The sequence below is a fragment of the Stenella coeruleoalba genome (genome assembly GCF_951394435.1).
Source record: "Stenella coeruleoalba genome assembly, chromosome: 8".
Taxonomy (NCBI): Eukaryota; Metazoa; Chordata; class Mammalia; order Artiodactyla; family Delphinidae; genus Stenella; species Stenella coeruleoalba.
The window spans coordinates 41,929,492-41,950,610 of record NC_137154.1 but is presented as its reverse complement, the minus strand read 5'-3'; the positions used below and the strand labels follow the sequence as shown (position 1 = coordinate 41,950,610).

The following is a 21,119-nucleotide window of genomic DNA, read 5'->3' as shown; positions in this document are numbered from 1 at the left end:
GTTTTCCTCTAAGAGTTTTATATTATCTCTTACATTAAATCTTGATCCATTTTGAGTTAATTTTTGTGTATGGTGTGAGGTAAGGGTCCAACTTCATTTTTATGCATACTGATATCCAGTTGTCCCAGTACCACTTGTTGAAAAGACTATTCTTGTCCCACTGAATAGTGTTGGCACCCTTGTTGAAAATCAGTTGACCATAAATGTGAGGGCTTCTTTCTGGACTCAAAATTCTATTTCATTGATCTATATGTCTATATTTATACCAATACTGCACTGTTTTGATTACTGTGGCTTTGTAGTTTTTTTTTTTTTTAGAAGATGTTGGGGGTAGGAGTTTATTAATTAATTTATTTTTGCTGTGTTGGGTCTTCATTTCTGTGTGAGGACTTTCTCTAGTTGTGGCAAGCGGGGCCACTCTTCATCGCGGTGCGCAGGTCTCTCACTACTGCTGCCTCTCTTGTTGCGGAGCACAGGCTCCAGACGCGCAGGCTCAGTAGTTGTGGCTCACAGGCCTAGTCACTCTGCAGCATGTGGGATCCTCCCGGACCGGGCTCGAACCCATGTCCCCTGCATTAGCAGGCAGATTCTCAACCACTGTGCCACCAGGGAAGCCCTGTAGTAAGTTTTGGAGGTTAGAATTGTGAGACCTCTAATTTTGTTCCTTTTTTTTTTTTTTTTTGGTACGCGGGCCTCTCACTGCCATGGCCTCTCCCGTTGTGCAGCACAGGCTCAGTGGCCATGGCTCACAGGCCTAGCCGCTCCACAGCATGTTGGATCTTCCTGGACCGGGGCATGAACCCGTGTCCCCTACATCGGCAGGCAGACTCTCAACCACTACGCCACCAGGAAAGCCCTAACTTTGTTCTTTTTAAGATTGTTTTGACTATTATGGGTCTCTTGCTATTTTATATGGATTTTAGGATCAACTTATCCATTTCTGGAAAACAGGCAATTGAAATTTTGATAGGGATTGCACTGAATCTGTAAATTTAGGGAATATTGCCATCTTAACAATATTGTCTTCCAATCAATGAACACAGAATGTCTTTTTATTTATTCAGGTTCTCTTTAATTTCTATCAGCAGTGTTTTACAGTTTCCAGTATATGAGTCTTGTACCTCCTCAGTTAAATTTATTAAGTATTTTATTATTTTTGATGATGTTGTAAATAGAACTGTGTTCTTAATTTCATTTTCAGGTCGTTCATTGAAGAGTATAGAAATACAACTGATTTTTGTAAGTGATCTTGTATCCTGTAATTATGCTGAATTCAGTTATTAGCTCTAATAGTTTTTGAATAGATTCTTTATGGTTTTCGATATTTAAAATTATGTCATCTGTGAATAGAAATAGCTTTACTTCTTCTTTTCCATTTTGTATGACTTTTATTTCTTTTTCTTGCCTAATTGCTCTGACTAGAACTTCCAGTGCTAGGTAGTGGAAAGAAGTGTGAAAGCAGATATCCTTGTCTTGTTCCTGATTTTAGGGAGAAAGCTTCAAACATGATGTTAGCTGTGAGTTTTTTCACTGATGCCCTTTATTAGGTTGCGGAGCATTCCGTCTCTTCTTGACTTAATACAGGTTTTTTGTTTTTTTCCATGAAAGGGTACTGGAATTTGTCAAATGCTTTTTCTCCATCTATCAAGTTGATTATGTGACTTTCCCCCCTTCGTTTTCATAATATGGTGTATTACACTGACTGATTTTCATGTTGACGCACCCTTACATTCCTGGAATAAATCCTACTTGGTCATGGTGTATAATCCTTTTAATATGCAGCTGGATTTCATTTGCTACTATTTTGTTGAGGAATTTTACGTCTTTTATTATTATTTTTTAATTAATTAATTAATTAATTTTTTGGCGTGTTGGGTCTTCGTTTCTGTGCGAGGGCTTTCTCCAGTTGTAGTGAGTGGGGGCCACTCTTCATCGCGGTGCATGGGCCTCTCACTGTCGTGGCCTCTCGTTACGGAGCATGGTTCCAGACGTGCAGGCTCAGTAGTTGTGGCTCACGGGCCCAGTTGCTCCACGGCATGTGGGATCCTCCCAGATCAGGGCTCTAACCCGTGTCCCATGCATCAGCAGGCAGACTCTCAACCACTGTGCCACCAGGGAAGCCCCTACATCTTTATTCATGAAGGATATTGGTCTGTATTTTCTATTATTGTGATTTCTTTGTCTGGCTTTGGTATCAAAGTAATACTGGCCTCACACAATGAGTTAGGTAGTGTTATCTCCTCTTCCATTTTTTTTTGAAGAGCTTGAGGACTGGTGTTAATTCTTCTTTAAATGTTTGATAAAATTCACTAGTGAAGCCATCTGATCCTGGGCTTTTATTAGTTGGAAGTTTTCAGGTAACTGAATCAATCCTTTTACTTGTTACAGGTTTATTCAAATTTTCTATTTATTCTTTAGTCAGTTTTAGTTTTTGTGTGTTTCAAGGAATGTGTCTATTTTATCCAGTTTATCCAATTTGTTGGTGTACATTTTTCAAAGCATTCTCTTATAAACTTTCTATTTATGCAAGATTGAAAGTAATGTCTCCATTTTCATTCTTGATTTTATTAATTTGAGTCCTCTCTCTGTTTTGCTGGGTCAGTCTAGCTAAAAGTTTAATTTTGTTGATCTCTTCAAAGGACCAAACTTACACTGATTCTATTGTTTTTCTATTCTCTATTTTGTTTATCTCTGCTCTAATCTTTATTGTTTCCTTACTTCTAGTTACTTTGTGGTTAGTTTGCTCTTCTTTTTCTAGTTCCTTAAGGTGGAATGCTGGGTTGTGGATTTGAGATCTTCTTCTTTTTTAAAAATGCAGATGTTTACATCTATAAATTTCCCCCTGAGCACTGCTTTCGCTGCATCTCATACGTTTTGGTATGTTGTGTTTCTGTTTTCATTCATCTCAAAGTATTTTCTAATTTCCTTTTGTATTTATTCTTTGACCCATTGCTTGTTTAAGACTGTGTAGTTTAATTTCCACATATTTGTGAATCTCCAGATTTTCTTCTTTTATTGATTTCTAACTTCATTCCATTGTTGTCAGAGAAGATACTTTATAACATTTAATATTTTAAACTTTATTGAGATTTGTGTCATGACCCAACATGTTCTGTGCTGAAGAATGTTCCACGTACAGTTGGAAATAATGTGAATCCTGCTGTTTTTGGCTGAAGTATTCTACACATGTCTGTTAGGTCTAGTTGATTTATAGTCATTCAAGTTTTATATTTCCTTGTTTATCTTCTGTCTAGTTGTTCTATTGATTATTGAAAGTGAGGTGTTGAAGTCTCCAATTACTGTTGTTGAAATGTCTATTTCTCCCTTCAACTCTGTCAGTTTTTGCTTAATATATTTTAGGTCTCTGTTGTTAGTTGCATATATGTTTGCAATTGTTGTATCTTCTTGATGAATTGACTCTTTTATTATTATGTAATGCCCCTCTTTATCTGTGTAACAATTTTTGTCTTAAAGTCTATTTTGTCTGATATTAGAATAGCCACTCCAATTCTCTTTTGCTTACTGTTTGCTCTCTTTTGTTTACTGAAATATATTTTTCCATTCTTTAATTCTCAGTCTATTTGTGTCCTGGATCTAAAGTGAGTCTCTTGTAGACAGCATATAGTTTGATCAAATTTTTATCCATTCTGCCAATCTCTGCTTTAAATGTGAGAGTTTAACCCATTTATATTTAATGTAATAACTGATAGAAAAGGATTTACTTTTGTGATTTTTCTATTTGTTTTACATATGTCTCATATCTTTTTTGTTCTGTAGTTACCCTATTACTGCCTTCTTTTGTGTTAAGTGGATAGTAATTAATTAAATAATATTTTTCTAGTATACCATTTTTTTCTTTTCAATTCCTTTACTATATATTTTCTAGTTCTTTTCTTAATGGTTTCCCATGGGATTACAATTAACATCTTAATTTACAACAAGATAATTTCAGTTAATACCAACTTAGTTTCAATAATATATAAAAACGTTGTTCCTATATAGCTCCTCCATTCCCTATGCTGTTATTGCCTCAAATTACATTTTTACACAATATGTGCCCAACACAGATTTATAATTATTGTTTTATGTAGATTTTTAAAAATTGAGTAGACTAAAAAGAGAAGTTATAACCAAAAATACATTAAGACTAACTTTTGGGCTTCCCTGGTGGCGCAGTGGTTGAGAATCTGCCTGCCAATGCAGGGGACACAGGCTTGAGCCCTGGTCTGGGAAGATCCCACATGCCATGGAGCAACTAGGCCCATGTGCCACAACTACTGAGCTGAGCCTGTGCGTTTGGAGCTTGTGCTCTGCAACAAGAGAGGCTGCGACAGAGAGACGCCCGTGCACTGCGATGAAGAGTGGCCCCCACTCGCCGCAACTAGAGGAAACCCATGCACAGAAACGAAGACCCAACAAGCCAAAAATAAATAAATAAAATTTTTTTAAAAAAGACTTTTATATTTAGCTATGTGGTTACCTTTATTAGTGGACATTTCTTCATGTGGATTTGAATTTACATCTAGTGTTCTTTTATTTCAGATTAAAGGGCTCCTTTTTTCATTTCTTGTAGGGGAATGTTTACCAGAAACAATTTCTCAGTTTTTATTTATCTGTGAAAGTCTTGGTTTCTTCCTTTTTTGTTAGGCTTTTCTTGTGTGTGGTTAAAAAACAACAACAACAACACATGACATAAATTTACCATCTTAACAATTTTTAAGTATATGTTACAGTATTGTTAACTATATGCACATAGTTGTACAACAGTTCTCTAGAACTTTTTCATCTTGCATAACTGAAACTCTATATTCATTGAACAACAACTCCCATTTCCTCCTCACCCCAGTCCCTGGAAACTACTATTATTTCATTTCTATGAGTTTGATTACTTTAGATATTTCATATAAATGGAATCATGAGTGTTTGTCTTTTTGTGATTGGATTATTTTACTTAGCATACTGTCTTCAAAGTTCATACTTGCTGTAGTATATGACAGTATTTCCTTTTTTAAGACTGAATAATATTCTATTATATGTATGTTCAATATTTTCTTTATCCTTTAATCCACTGATGGGAATTTAGGTTGCTTCTACATATTGGGTATTGTGAAAAATGATGCAATAAGTATACCTCTTTCATTTCTGCAAGATCATTTTGCTGGATATATAATTCTTGGTTGACAGGGTTTTTTTTTTTCTTTTAGCATTTTGAATATGTTGTCTCATACCCTCTGGCCTCTGTGGTTTCTGATGAGAAGTCAGCTGTTAATCTTATTGATGATCACTTGTACTTGACAAGTCATTGCTCCCTTGCTGATTTCATGATTCTCTTTGTCTTTGATTTTTGACAGTTTGATTATAATGTATCTTGGTGTGTATCTCCTTGATTTTATCCTACTTGAAGTTCACTGAGCTTGTTGAATATGACCATTCACATCTTTTATCAAATCTAGGAGGTTTTCAGCCATTATTTCTTCAAACATTCTTTCTGTCCCTTTCTCTTCTCTCCTTCTGGGACTCCAATTACGTGTACGTTGGTATGCTTGGTGGTGTCTCACAAATTTCTGAGATTCTTCATTTTTTTTCATTCATTTTTCTTTGTTCTCCTCAGATCAGATAATTTCAATTGACCTATCTTTAATTTCACTGACTCTTTCTTTTGCATATTTAAATCTGCTGTTGAACCCTCAAGTGAATTTTTAATTTCAGTTATACATTTTTCAGTTCCAGAATTTCTATTTGGTTCATTTTTAAATAATCTCTATTTATTTATTGATATTCTCTATTTGATGAGACTTTGTTCTCCTGGTTTCCTTTACTTCTTTGTACAAGTACCTTTTGAATATTATAATGCAGCATCTACAGAAATTATATTCTTTCCTCCCCAAGGTTTGCTGTTCCTGCTTGTTGTAGTTGTTGTTTGTTTCTTTATTGAGTTTTCTGAATTAATTTTGTAAACACTTTTTTTTTGGTCATGTGGGCCACTGAAGTCTCTGTTCAATTATCTCAATGATCAGCTAATGATTTGACAGATTTCCTTTAATGTCTGGAAAACAACAACAGAAAACCTCCCAGTTTGTTACGGGTCTCCATGTGCATGTTGTGGCACACATTCAACACTTATCCAGATGTTAGCAACTGTGCCTTAGACTTCACTTCCTGCTTGAGCAGAGACTTAAGGCCAGCTAGAGGTGAGAGCCCAGGGTCTTCTCTGGTCTTTTCTGAACACACACCAGCCCTGGGCATGCAATGCCCTTCCAGAGTCTTGGGAACTTTTCAGAAGCCTTATTCCCCAAAGCATCTCATTTCCCAGGATTTCCCCTCCCAAGCTTTTCTATTGCTTGTTCCAACTGTTATTTTTTGCCCCATGTAGCAGCAGATAATACATTTGCCTTTAAATGTTTCTGACAAATACCTCCAGGTAACTGCCTTAGCATCGGGAGAGATCCAAGTTAGGTGAAATAAAGTCAAGTCCTTTGATCTGGTCTTTCAGGGAACCACCAGACAAGTTAAAAAAAAAAAAAAAACTACCATAATTCTTTGAGAATAAGGTCTGTTCTTCTCTCTCTGGCACTTGGAACTTAACCTATAATGCAAGATGTCTTGAAAGCTGCTGCTGAATGAACCAGGGAGTGAGGGATGGAGGATAAGGAGTGAAAAATCAAAATTCCACAAAGCTGTCTTACCAAGATTCACCTGGTTTTTTTTTTTTCTTGATTAAGCATTTGCCTGGTTGCAAACTTTTTATTACTTTCTAGAGGTTCTGATAAAGTTGGTTTTGACAGTTTTCTTTTTCCAGTTTATTTACTGCTTTTATGGATGGGAAGAACTTTGGATTTCCCTCTCTACTTTAAAATTTTCACTGATGTGGGAGTTCCCTGGTGGTCTAGTGGTTAGGATTTGGTGCTTTCACTGTTGTGGCCCAGGTTCAATCCCTGGTCAGAGGAGTGAGATCCCACAAGCCGTGCAGGTGGCCAAAATTTTTAAAATTAAAAATAATAAAAAAATTAAAAATTTCACTGATGTCACTCTGATTTAGGTTTCTGAAACTCATTTAAGGACTTTCTACATCTAGGATAATAAATCTATTCCCTTAAATTTTCTTTTATTATTTGAAAGATATGTTTTTTAAAAAACACATGGATCTGAGAGACTTCCCTGGTGGTCCGGTGGCTAAGACTCTGCACTCCCAATGCAGGGGGCCTGGGTTCGAGCCCTGGTCAGGGAACTAGATCCCACATACCACAACTAAGAGTTTTCATACTGCAACTAAAGATCCCGCATGCCTCAACTAAAGCCCGCATGCCGCAACAAAGATCCCACACGTGGCAATGAAGATCCTTAGCACCAAACTAAGACCTGGCACAACCAAATAAATAAATTATTTTTGAAAATAAAAATAAAAAACACATGGGCCTGAAATTCATCAGAATTTATTTTTGTGAACAATGTGAGAAAGAGATTGTGGTAGGCTGAATAGTGGTCCTCCAAGAACCACTGAGTATTATCATATATAGCAAAAGGAACTTTGCAGATGAGATTAAGGATTTTTAAATGGGGAAATTATCCTGTATTATCAGAGTGGGTCTGAAGTAATCACAAGGGTCCTTAAAAGGAGGAGGCAGGCAATCAGAGTAAGTAGTACTAGGAGATCTGAAGGGGAAGCAAAAAGTTGGAGTGCTGCAAGGAATAAGCCATGAGGCAAGAAATGGGACATGAGGAAAGGAATGCAGGCAGCATCTAGAGGCTAAAAAAAGGCAAAGATACATTCTTTCCTGAAGCCTCCAGAATGAATACAGCCCTGCTGATATCTTGATTTTAGTCTTCTGACCTCCAGAACTGTAAGAGAATAAATTTGTGTTGTTTTAAGCCACTAAGTTTGTGGTAATTTTTAACGCAGAAATAGGAAACTAATACAGATTTCTTACTTTAAATTTTAGCCAAAGGAATGAGATATGACCTCACACCTGTCAGAATGGCTATCATCAAAAAGTCTACAAATAACAAATGTGGGGAAACGTGTACCCTAGTACATTGTTGGTGGGAAGGTAAGTTGGTGTGCACTATGGAAAACAGTGTGGAAGTTCCTCAAAACACAAAAATAGAGTTACCATATGATCCAGCAATTCCACTCCTGGGTATATACCCATAAAATAACAAAAACACTAATTTGAAAAGATCCATGCACCTTGATGTTCACAGCAGCATTATTTACAATAGCCAAGATATGGAAGCAACTTAAGTGTCCATCAACAGATGAATGGATAAAGATAAATGGATGTGATATATATACAATACAGTATTAATTAGCCCTATAAAAAGAATGAAATTTTGCCATTTGCAACAAATGAATGGACCTGGAGGGTATTATTGCTTAGTGAAATAAGTCAGATGGAGAAAGACAAATACTGTATGTTACCACATACGTGGTATCTAAAAAATAAAAGAAACAAATGAACATAACAAAACAGAAACAGACTCACAGATATAGAAAACAAACTGTGGTTACCAGTGGGGAGGAGCAAGATAGGGGTAGGGGATTAAGAGGTACAAACTACTATGCATAAAATAAGTATACTGCAAAGATATATTGTACAGCACAAGAATATAAGCAATATTTTATAACTTTAAATTTATAAAATCGATTTAATCTATAAAAATAGAGTCACTATGTGATACACCTGAAACTAATATGATACTTTAAATCAATTATGCTTCAATAAAAATATTTAGCCAAAGGACTATCCAAATATACCCAATGCCAAGTACTAAAAATGTATCCTCTCACTGATTGGAAATGCAGGGGTTGGGGTGGGATGGAAGGGTTGTGCAAGAGTAACATGATCTGAATTATGTATTAAAAGGATCATTATGGCTGCTGTCTTAACAATAGACTATGTGGGAAGGTGGGGATAGAAACACAGGAAGATAAGTGAGGAGGCTATTAATCCACATGAGAGCTATGGTGACTTGAAACAGGGTAGCATAAGTGGTGGTGATAAATGGCTAGATTCAAGTTATATTTTAAAGGTAGAAGAAGTAGGATTTCCAGAGTGACTGGATGTGAGGTGTTAGAGGAATCCAGGATCATTTTTTTGTCTGAGCAATGGATAGAATGGGGTTGCCACTTATTAAAATAAGAAAAACTATATGAAGAGCAGGTTTGGGGGAAGAAAGACAGTGTTGGACATGTAAACTTCTACACTCTCCAAGTGGAGACACCAAGAAGTGGTTGTAAAAGTTATTGACTTGGGAGTGGGGTCAATGTCAGGACTAGAGATAAGAATTTGGGGGAGTCATCAGCATATAGACGCCACTTAAAGTAATGATACTGGATGAGATAATCTAGGGAGGGAAGGTGGATAAAGAAGAGAGCTGGGCATTAAGCCTTGGTAGACTCCAATAAATGCTGAGGAGGAGAAATCAACAATGGAGGCTCTGAACAAATGGTCTATGAGGTAGAAGGAAAATAAAAGAGATATGATGCCCTTAAAGCCAAGTGAAGAAATATTTCAAGAAAGAGGAAATGATCAACTGTGTCAACCACTGCTGGTGGTTAACAAGATGAAACTGAAAAATAATCATTGGACCTGGAAACATCAAGATTGATTACTTTGCCAAAGTTATAAAGCCTGAATGGAGTGAATATAAGAGAGAATATGAGGATAGGAAGTAAAATAGAGATAATAGACAACTCTTTTGAGGAGCTTTGCAGTAAGGTGGAATTGAGAAATAAAGAAGCTTTTGCAAGGGGAAGTGTGGTCAAGAAGCATTTTTTGAAAGATGGGACGTACTAAATTATATGGCTCTGAGCATCCTCTAGCTAGTGATCTGACGCAGTATCATATTCCTCTGCAACTTCCCCAATAAACTCTGCCCTTTGGAAGTCTTTGTCATAAACAAAATGTTCCATTCTCTCAACCTGTTCTCTGACACTTTGCCTATTTATTCTAAGTGATTCTCAACTTAGAATCACTTGTGGCCTGTGTTAATGATGTAAATACCTTGCTTCTACCCCAGACCATTTATGGCCCATGCTGACCAAGTAACCTTGTTTTTCATTATGTGACTATCTCACCCCATACCACATGGCCACAGCTGATTGAGGCCAGGTAGGCACCTGACTGAAGAACCACCAATACATAGGCACCTGGCTGAAGAACCACCAATACATAGGCTGGCCCACATCCTGTACAGTGGAATGACATGAAATTCTTTGCCTTAACTGAGGAAGGAGTTTGCTTACTAAAGACTGGACCTTACAAAAAGTGTAGATGGAAGAACATTTTCATTTTATATGCTGCAAGCACCTTCTGCCATGCAGGATGGAAAAACAGATTACTTTTAGGAGCAGACCCTCCCCGCACTCTGGAAAGTATTATTTTTGCATGACTTTTTAGTTACATGAATATGAGTCAAGTATCTATCAACTTTCCTTGGGGAATTCTGTAAAAATATACAAATATAGATGGTTTATGTTGAAAAATCGAGGGTCCTATTTAAAGGGGTAAATTGTTTTTGTTTTTTTTTAGCAGAACCACATCCCTGAAAATGATATTAAAAACATTTTTTCTTAATCTGGAAATAGAATAGCCTACACCTAAAAATCACTGTTTTGAAGGAAGGGATGTGATTTTGTCCAAGTAACTAGAAGTAGGAAATTAGAACTGAAGACAAGCCACAAATATCCAAAACGAGCTTGACTGCTTGGTTGTAAGCCTACATGTGATATTATAAAAGATTGAGTTGTTCACATTTTGGAAAATGGACGGCTCATTATTTTCAGAGGAATCTTTTGATGAGAACCTAAGGTAAGGGAGGACAGCTCTGAGAATGGGGGGGTGAAGAGAATGTGTGCTTCCACCTTCAATCACCCTGGGACAAGGTGAATTCTGGAGCATAATATGAGGACTCTGTGGGGAAGATAAAAGCCATGGCCCCCTCCCAGAACCTTGGGGATTTGAGGAATGTACTTTAGGGAGGGGAAATTGACTCAAGGGCACTCTAGCAAGCATTAGGCTGGCCCTCCAAACACTGTGCTGAGGCAGTCCAGGGCCAGCACTAGGGTGAGGCCAGCAAGACCGCCAGGGGGCAGCATGTCAGGAGGCATTCCCTCTTAGGGTTGTACAAGTGCGTGGCTGGCATCACAGAGTGCATGCCTTCTGAAATTCTGTTCTCTGGGGGCCTTGCTTGCTTCACCCTAGTCCTGGCCCTGTGTGGCACTCTGATTATTGGGGAATGAGCTGTGGCAGAGTCTCACTCACAGAAGTTTAATTGCTGAATCCTGAAAGTTTCAGTAAATTAAGGATGAAAGCAGAGGCTCAGAAGCCTGAGGGGAGCAGAACATGCCAAATGCGAATCGAAATACACAGCTTTGACACATTTGATTATTTGAGTGGAAGGCATTTGAGAAACAGCAGATGCAGGAAGGGCTCTCCGAACTTCTCCTTTCTACCTAAAAGCAGATCATAAAATTTCCCATAAGAAAAGTGTCCTCCACGTATCAGGAAGAGAACATTCTTATCACCAGAGATCGGGAGTCAATGCCAAAATTGATCTGTACAAACCAACCTACTAAAACAACCCTTATCTTTCATTACTTTCCCCTAATATTTCCTAGTCACTTCCTCACAATTTACCACTCCTAGAAGGTTAAACTCTTTTCCTTTGTCTTGTCATTTCTCCACAAATTTATTGTCTTTTTGATTAAAAAAAGAAAAAAAGGTATATAAGCTCTTGGTCCTAATTGCTTCTTCGGGTCTTCAGTTTTCCTATAAAGGCTCCAAGTGCACATAACAATATTCAATAAAATTTGTATATATTTCTCCTGTTAATCTCTCTTATGTCAGTTTAATTCTCAGGCCTGGCCACAGAACCTAAGAGGATAGAGGAATGGTTTTCCCTCCCCTGCAGGGGTCATGAATGTGTTAAAGAGACTAATTGAACGTTTGAGTATACAGGAACTGTGAGCTGGAGAGAAGATAAAGGGTGAGGATGAATTCGTAGTAGGGAAAGAAACAGATGCAGAGAATAGCAGACAAAGAATAGCTGATCATGGTGCACTAGAGAGACAGTACTTCAGTTTTTACTGCTGAGGACCCAAGAGTTGTTTTGGATTCTGCATGACCACCCAGTCCCACGGGACCCAGCTCTACCATGGTTCCAGCCATTCATGAGTGAAGCTCTCTGTGGCAAGCTGCAGAAAATGGCTCTGACTAACTTAAGCAGAAGGGAATTTATTCAAAAGGCATTGGGGGGGACTTCCCTGGTGGTCCAGTGGTTAAGACCCTGCTCTCCTAATGCAGGGGCCTGAGTTCGATCACTGGTCGTGGAACTAGATCCCGCATGCATGCCGCAACTAAAAGATCCTGTGTGCTGCAACTAAGACCCAGCACAGCCAAATAAATAGATACATAATTTTTTTTAAAAAAAAAAGAGGCATTAGGGGTATAATCAGATTGACAGGAGGTGGGAGAGTCAGACTTGAGGACTGGTGGGAAGCAAGACAGTCCTAGAGACAATAGCTGTCTCGGTGGCAGGAGTGGTCTGGTCAAGATGTTGCTATACAGACAGAGTGAAATTGGATAATTGATAGCTTCAGTCTCTTTGTCCCTGTGCTAGAGATTCAAATTCCAGGGAGGGAATATACAATGCCCTAGCTTGAGTCATGGGCCTGCCCTCCTAGCTTGGGTTACAAGCCAAATCTCAAACAATAGCTCCAAATTAATCAAAGTGGAAGAGGCAATAGGGGAAAAGGAAACTGGGGGGCTAAGAACAGGAAAAGATGAATATAGGGAAGCCAAACCAAGAACTGTCCACTGCCCAGCAACGTGGCTTTCTGTCCTTTTCTGTGTTGCCATAGGCCTTCCCACATGATTCTGATTCCTGTCTTTTGATTCCTGTGAGTACCATTACCCCGGCTATCCCGTAACTGTTACTTGAATGATGATTCTCAGTCCCTTGCAACAGAGACAGCTGAGGCAGATTGTGAGGCAAAGGGTGCTCTTCTGCTTTTTTTTGGTCTGTCTCCTACAGAAATGATCAAAAACCTCTCAAAAAAAGATCCCAACTTGCTTCTTCAGAGACTGTTTGGCTCTGCTGGATCCTCTTGACTTGTCAGCTTTTTCTTGGGACATTTTCCATGTGGGAAGGGAAAGGGGTCATAACATGATAGTATTTCCTTTCTCAGTTAATGTTTAGCATGGTTCGGCTCAGAGATCAGCCCAAATGGGCAATACATGGGCCCTTACACTCCCTCATTCTTTTTTTTTAATTGAGCTATAATTCACATGCCATAAAATTCACCCTTTTAAGTAATGTGACTCAGTGGTTGCTGTATATTCACAAACTTGTGCAACTATCACTACTATATAATACCAGAACATTTTCATCAGTTACTCCCCATTTTCACCTTCCCTCAACCGCTGACAACTACTAGTCTATTTTCTTTTCTTTTAATAAATGTATTTATTTATTTATTTATTTATTTATTTATGGCAGCGTTGGGTCTTCGTTGCTGTGCGTGGTCTTTCTCTAGTTGCCAAGAGCAGAGGCTATTCTTTGTTGCAGTGCACAGGATTCTCATTGTGGTGGCTTCTCTTTGTTGCAGAGCACAGGCTCTAGGTGCGTGGGCTTCAGTAGTTGCGGCACGCAGGCTCAGTAGTTGTGTCTCATGGGCTCTAGAGCGCAGGCTCAGTAGCTGTGGTGCACGGGCTTAGTTGCTCCACGGCATGTGGGATCTTCCCAGACAAGGGATCAAACCCGTGTCCCCTGCATTGGCAGGAGAATACGCTTAACCACTGCGCCCCCAGGGAAGTCCCTACTAGTCTATTTTCTGTCTCTATGAATTTGCCTATTCTGGACATTTCATATAAATAGAATCATATAATATGTGGCATTGTGTGTCTGGTTTCTTTCATTTAGCATGTTTCAAGGCTCATCCATGTTGTAACATGTATTAGTACTTTATTTCTTTTTATGGCTAAACAACATGCCATTGTATGGATACATCACAATTTATTAATCCACTCATAATGATAGATATTTGGGTTGTTTCTACTTTATAGCTATTGTAAATAATGCAGTTATGAACATCATGTACAATTTTTTGTGTCCATGTGTGTTTTCAATTCTATTGGGTATACACCTAGGAGTGTAATTACTGGGTCACGTGTTAATTCTATGTATAACATTTCGAGTAGCTGACAAACACCATCTGCAAGCTATAAGGTTCTATTCCAGATCCTCAGCAACACTTGGCCCTCATTTTTATTTTAACCTTTCTAGGGGGTGAGAAATGGTATCTCATCGTGGTTTCCATTTGCATTTCCCTAATGGCTGATGATGCTGAACATCTTTTCATGTGCTTATTGGCTATTTATGTACCTTCCCTGGAGAAATGTCTATTCAAATCCTTTGCCCATATTTTAGTTGGATTGTCTTTTTACTGTTTAGTTGAAAGTGCCCTTTATGTATTCTGGATACTAGTTTCTTATCTGATATATAATTTGCAAATATTTCCTCCCATTCTGTGGTTAGTTATTTCACTTTCTTCACATTGAAGCACAAACATTTTTAATTTTGATGAAGTCCAATATAATTTTTATTTGGTGGCATTTTTTTTTAACATCTTTTTTGGAGTATAATTGCTTTACAAAGGTGTGCCAGCTTCTGCTGTATAACAAAGTGAATCAGCTATACATAAACATATATCCCCCTATCTCCTCCCTCTTGCGTCTCCCTCCCACCCTCCCTATCCCATCCCTCTAGGTGGACACAAAGCACTGAGTTGATCTCCCTGTGCTATGTGGCTGCTTCCCACTAGACATCTATTTTACATTTGGTAGTGTATATATGTCCATGCCACTATCTCACTTCGTTCCAGCTTACCCTTCCCCCTCCCTGTGTCCTCAAGTCCATTCTCTTCCTCTGCGTCTTTATTCCTGTCCTGCCCCTAGGTTCTTCAGAACCATTTTTTTTTAGATTCCATATATGTGTGTTAGCTTACGGTATCTGTATTCCTCTTTCTGACTTACTTCACTGACAGTGTCTAGGTCCATCCACCTCACTGCAAATAACTCAATTTCGTTTCTTTTTATGGCTGAGTAATATTCTATTGTATATATGTGCCACATCTTTTTTTTTTAACATCTTTATTGAAGTATAATTGCTTTACAACGGTGTGTTACTTTCTGCTTTATAACAAAGTGAATCAGTTATACATATACATATGTTCCCATATCTCTTCCCTCTTGCATCTCCCTCCCTCCCACCCTCCCTGTCCCACCCCTCTAGGTGGTCACAAAGCACCAAGCTCATCTCCCTGTGCTATGTGGCCGCCCCCCATTAGCTATCTATTTTACGTTTGGTAGTGTATATATGTCCATGCCACTCTCTCACTCTGTCACAGCTTACCCTTCCCCCTCCCCATATCCTCAAGTCCATTCTCTAGTAGGTCTCTGTCTTTATTCCCATCTTACCCCTAGGTTCTTCATGACCTTTTTTTTTTTTCTTAGATTCCATATATATGTGTTAGTATACGGTATTTATTTTTCTCTTTCTGACTTACTTCACTCTGTATGACAGACTCTAGGTCCATCCACCTCACTACAAATAACTCAATTTCGTTTCTCTTTATGGCTGAGTAATATTCCATTGTATATATGTGCCACATCTTCTTTATCCATTCATCTGTCGATGGACACTTAAGTTACTTCCATGTCCTGGCTATTGTAAATAGAGCTGCAATGAACATTGTGGTACAAGACTCTTTTTCAATTATGGTTTTCTCAGGGTGTATGCCCAGTAGTGGGATTGCTGGATCATATGGTAGTTCTATTTTTAGTTTTTTAAGGAACCTCCATACTGTTCTCCATAGTGGTTGTATCAATTTGCATTCCCATATTTGGTGGCATAGTTAAGAAATCATTGGTTAATCCAAGGTTACAAAACCTTATACTCATGCTTTCTTCTAAGAGTTTTACAGTTTAAAGTTTTACATTTAGTTATTTGATTCATTTTGAGTTAATTTTTTTATATGGTGTGAGGTAGGGGGTACAAACACATGTGGATTTGTTGCTGTCCCTGTGTCATTTTGCACGTGGATATCTTGCTGTCCCCGTGTCATTTGTGGAAAAGATTATTCTTTTCCCCAATGAGTTGTTTTGGTATCCTTGTTGAAATCAAATGACTGTAAATATAAGGGTTTATTTCTGGACTGTCAACTTGATTCCATTAATCTATATTGCTATCTTTATGCCAGTACCACAATGCCTTGATGATTGTAGTTTTGTAATAAGTTTTGAAATCAAGAATTGTGTGTCCTCCAACTTTGATCTTTTTCAAGATTACTTTCACTATTTCAAATCCCTTGCTATTCCATGTGAATTTTAGGATCAAAAGAAAAGCTGTTGGTATTTTGATAGTGATTGCACTGGATCTGTAGATCAACTTGGGGTATATTGCCATCTTAACAATATTAATTTTTCCAATCTGTGACCATGTCTTCACATTTATTTAGGTCTTCTTTAATTTTTTTCAAAATTTTTAACAATTAAAAAAACTATTTCTAAATATTTTATTTGTTTGATGCTATTGAAAATGGAATTGTTTTCTCAATCTTATTTTCTTACTGTTGTTTGCTGGTGTACCTAGGTACAATTGACATTTGTATATTGAGCTTCTATTTTGCAACTTCAGTGAGTAAATTTATTTCTTAGTTTTAATGTTCTTAATGGAGTCTTGGGATTTCCTATGTACAAGATTATGTCATCTACAAGTAGAAGTAGTTTTACTTCTTCCTTTCCAGTCTGAATGGGGCTTTTCTTTTTTGCTATTCTTTTCTTTTTTTTTTCTTTTTGCCTAATTGCACTGACCAGACTCTCCAGCACAATGTTGAATAGAAGCGGCAAGAGCAAACATCCTTGTCTTGTTCCTGATCTTAGGGGGAAGCTTTAAAACTTTCACCATTAAGTATGATGTTAGCTGTGGTTTTTTCACAGATGCCCTTTATCAGATTAAGGAAGTTGCCTTCTATTCTTAGTTTGTTGAATGTTTTTATCAGAAATATTGAGATTATATGATTTTTAAACTTTATTCTATTAATGTTGCTTGATTTTTGTATGTTAAACCAACATTGCATTCTTGGGATAAGTCCCAATTGGTCATGGTATATAATCCTTTTTTATACGTTTTTATACGTTGCTAGACGTGGTCTGCAAATGAATAAATATGCAGCTATTATTCTGCTGAGCATTTTTGTGACTATATTCACAGGGATGTTGGTCTGTAGTTTGGTTTTGTCATTTTCCTTGTGACGCCTTTGTCTGGTTTTGGCATTAGGGTAACACTGGCCTCATAGAATTAGTCAGGAAGTTTTCCCTCCTCCTCCATTTTTTTGAAGTTTGGAAAGGACTTTAGTAATGCAATTAAAGCCAAGAAAATGAAAGACTGTTTTGTGCTGCATAATTCCACCCTTAGAATACAAAATATTACATATCAAGATAGACTATTACGAACAAGATACTAAATATTTAAAAGACAAAAATCAAAACAACAAGTTTTGTCCCAGATTAAGTTTACCCCCTCCTAAAATTCCTAGAGATAATTTACTTAATCTATATCACAAATTTATTTTTAAACCAATGACTTCTGTGTTGGTGAAAAGGCAAATAAAGCACACTCTTTGAAAAGCATTCAAGAAGCACAGCAACATATTAGTAGGAAAGTAAAAAGAAATAAAAATACTATCCTCCAGAAATAATCATCAGAAATATTCGGTGAACACCATTTCAGACCATGCTCTATATCACAGTTATTTAACTCCATATTTAAATGTATTCATTGTTTACCACCAATCCTCTTACTTTACCTTCTGTATACTTAAATCTCATGGATATATGGATTTTTTTTTTTAAGTAGTTTTGTGCTAGGACTCCTGGGCAATGTGATTCCTGAGTTCCTTTCTGCTTAGGGATGTTAATATGCTTCCTTACATGTGTAGTATTCTTGTCTCACATTTTAGCTTATTAGAGATTGTTCTATTATTTTCTGGCATAAATACTGTTGTGGAAGCGTCAAAGGATAATCCCATTGCCCCCTCTTATAGATGACCTTCTTTTTCTGGGTTGATGCTTAAAGAACATTCTTTAATCCTTGAAATTCAACTTAATTTGATATGTTTCATCTCAGGTAGATCATTCTGGAATGATCAAAATCAGCCCTTTAATTTACAGTTTCAGTTTCTTTTAATACTTTTTTTTGCTGCATTTTTTTGGTCACCTCTATTTAGACCTCTTTTTAAAAATTTTTTATTGGAGTATCATTTATTTACAATGTTGTGTTACTTTCTGCTATACAGCAAAGTGAATCAGTTATGCGTATACATATATCCACTCTGCATTTTTTAAGCTCACTCTTCTAGGGATAATAATTAGTCTTATGTTGGATAATGTTTGTCCTCTGCAATGTCTAACTTCTAATTGCTTTCACCTTTGTTTTCTTCTCTTATAAGTGATCAACCAGGCTTTCTTTTGTGTTAGAAATCTCTTTTCAGTTGTGCCCATTCTATTTCTTCCTATTTCATATTAATTTGTTAGAGAAAGTTAGTGTTATTTTGGTCCTTGAATTGGTTTTGCAACTCTGCAATTTCCCTTTCCATCTCCTTTTATCTGGTCTCATTTTATCTGGTATTTGAGCTCTTGCTTTATTGAACGGAAATTCTTATTAAATTTTCCTTAGGTGTACTTATGAACATTTTTATTCTGCAAAGTATTTAAATAGTTCCAGATGTTTCTTCCTTAACATCCCACACTCATCTAAACTTTCACCATTTGGGTATTTTGCAGGGGCAGAGAATGTTTAATGCATATCCTTATTTCTGTCATGTTTTAATCCTATCAGTTAGGATGCTTTTGCCTGCAAATAACAGAAGCTCTAACTAACAGTGTTTTAAACAATAAATACTTTCTGTTATCTGACATGTCTAGTATCTAGAGGTAGTCAGCTCCAAGGTTATTTCTGCAGTTTAACTATGTCCTTGAGGATATAATCTCTTCCCATTTTTCTGTTCTGCCATACCTCAAAATCACAGGATGGCTGCCACAGCTCCAAAATTCAAGTTTATACACACCAGCATCCCAGGCAACAAGGAAGGGGATGCACTAAAAGTGCCTTATCATTTTTTATCTCTCTTTTTTTCAGAAAAGAAACTTTTCCTAAGAACCTCTCTCCCTTCCACCCCAACCCCTAAATGGACTTCTCCTTTCTTTTTTCCAGAACTTGATCATATGCTTTTCCATAAATAAGTCACTGAAAAAGGAGAACTGGATTGTCATGATTGGTCTAAGACAGTGATTCTCAACTGAGGGTGATTTTGACCTCCAGGGGACATTTGGCAATATCTGTGAACAGTTTTGGTTGTTACAACTTCAAACCAAAATCAAACCAAAACCAATATTGGCAAGGATATAGGGGGAGAATAGTAGTGGAGTAATTGCACTACCTAACCATACACCATTGTCTAGTGGAAGGAAACCCATTTTCAGTTAGAATACTAATGAATAATTTATTTTTCTCACCAAAAGGGTTGTTAAGTTGTCCTTCCTTTGCCATACAAAGGACAAAATAGAACTCAGAGAGAATGTAGAGGTCCTAGATATATAGAGAGAAATGCTTCAAAATCATGCAGTCAGAAAAAGAGAAAAGTAATTGGGGTTTAACAAGTGAAAAATACTTCTGCAGAGTATAAGAAGAATAAACCTATGAAAATGAACTAATCAAAACAGTCCTCAATGTGAACTTTGTAAATAACTTTATGAACAAAAGTAAAGGTTAAGTAAAACAGAGAATAAATTAGAAAAAAGGACATCTATGGTAGATAGAATAATAAGTCCTCAAAGATACCCATGTCCTAACCCCTGGAATCTGTAAATGTTACATGCAAAAGGGGTTAAGATATGAATAAATTGTCATGAAATAATAAAAAAATTGTCATGAAATAATCAAAAAATCAAATATTTTTTGATTATCCTCTGAGGCCCAGTGTAATCACAAAAGTTCTTACAAAAGGGAGGCAGGAGGGTCAGAGTCAGAATAAGAAATGTGACAACAGAAGCAGAGCTGAAGTTGGCCATAGCCAAGGAATGCAGATGGCCTCCCCAAACTAGAACAGGAAAGGAAATGGATTCTCCGTCGGAGCCTCCAGAAGGAATGTAGCCCTGCTGACACCCATTTGAGACTTGATCTCCAGAACTATAAGATAATAAATTTAAGTTGTTTTAGGCCACTAAGTTTGGAATAATTTGTTACAGCAGCATTAGAGCATCCAAGTACAGGCTGATGTACAATAAGAACAGCATGAGACAAAGCAAAGATCATCTACAAGACTTGGACAATGCAAAGACAACAGGAATCAAAACTGGATCAAAACAGAGGCAATACCTAGCTAAAAACTAATTAAGCGTTTTCATCATTTTTCACAGTAAGAAAACTGGACATTTCTATGGGAATTCACTGTGTATTTGTTACAGTTTGATGTATGTATTATTTAAGGTTCTCCAGAGAAACAGATCCAATAGGAGATTTTATATGTGAGGTGGTGTGTGTGTGTATGTGTGTGTGTTTTAAGGAATTGTCTCGTACAATTCCTTAAATTGTATGGGAGGGCTGGCAAGTTTGAAATCTGTAGGGCTGGCTAGCAGCCTGGCAATTCAGGTTGATGTTGCAGTATTGAGAACTCTGTAGGGCTGCAGGCTACGAACTCAGGTAAGGCTTCTATGTTGCAGTTGTGAGAATTCCTTTTTCAGGAAACCTCAGTCTTTGCTCTTAAGGCCTTGAACTGATTGAATGAGGCCCCATCATATTATTCAAATTGCACTGATTTAAATGTTAATCACATGTTAAAAAAAAACAACCCTTACAGATCATCTAGTCTGTTGTTTGACCAAACAACTGCGCATATAATCTAATCAAGTTGACAGATAAAATTAACCATCACAATGTACACATGTACATTTAACTCTATAGTAGAATACACTCATTAATTAACAACAAATCCCTTGTATTCATCAATTTGCCTTACTAGTATTTAGATAAAGATTCTTAATCTGGAATCCATGGAC

At 37.2% G+C, this 21,119-nt stretch overlaps 1 long non-coding RNA gene across 2 annotated transcripts in view; it reads right to left on the bottom strand.

Annotated features, from left to right (window-relative positions):
- Positions 1–21,119, bottom strand: part of LOC307190953 — a 61,655-nt gene that overhangs the window by 26,015 nt on the left and 14,521 nt on the right. Inside the window, exon 5 of one of the 2 annotated variants that reach the window (XR_013829561.1) lies at positions 7,687–7,839. The exons of the other annotated variant lie outside the window; for it this stretch is intronic. This is a non-coding gene — a long non-coding RNA (uncharacterized lncRNA). Of the gene's footprint in view, positions 1–7,686; positions 7,840–21,119 lie in introns of those variants that run through there. 2 annotated transcript variants of the gene reach the window in all.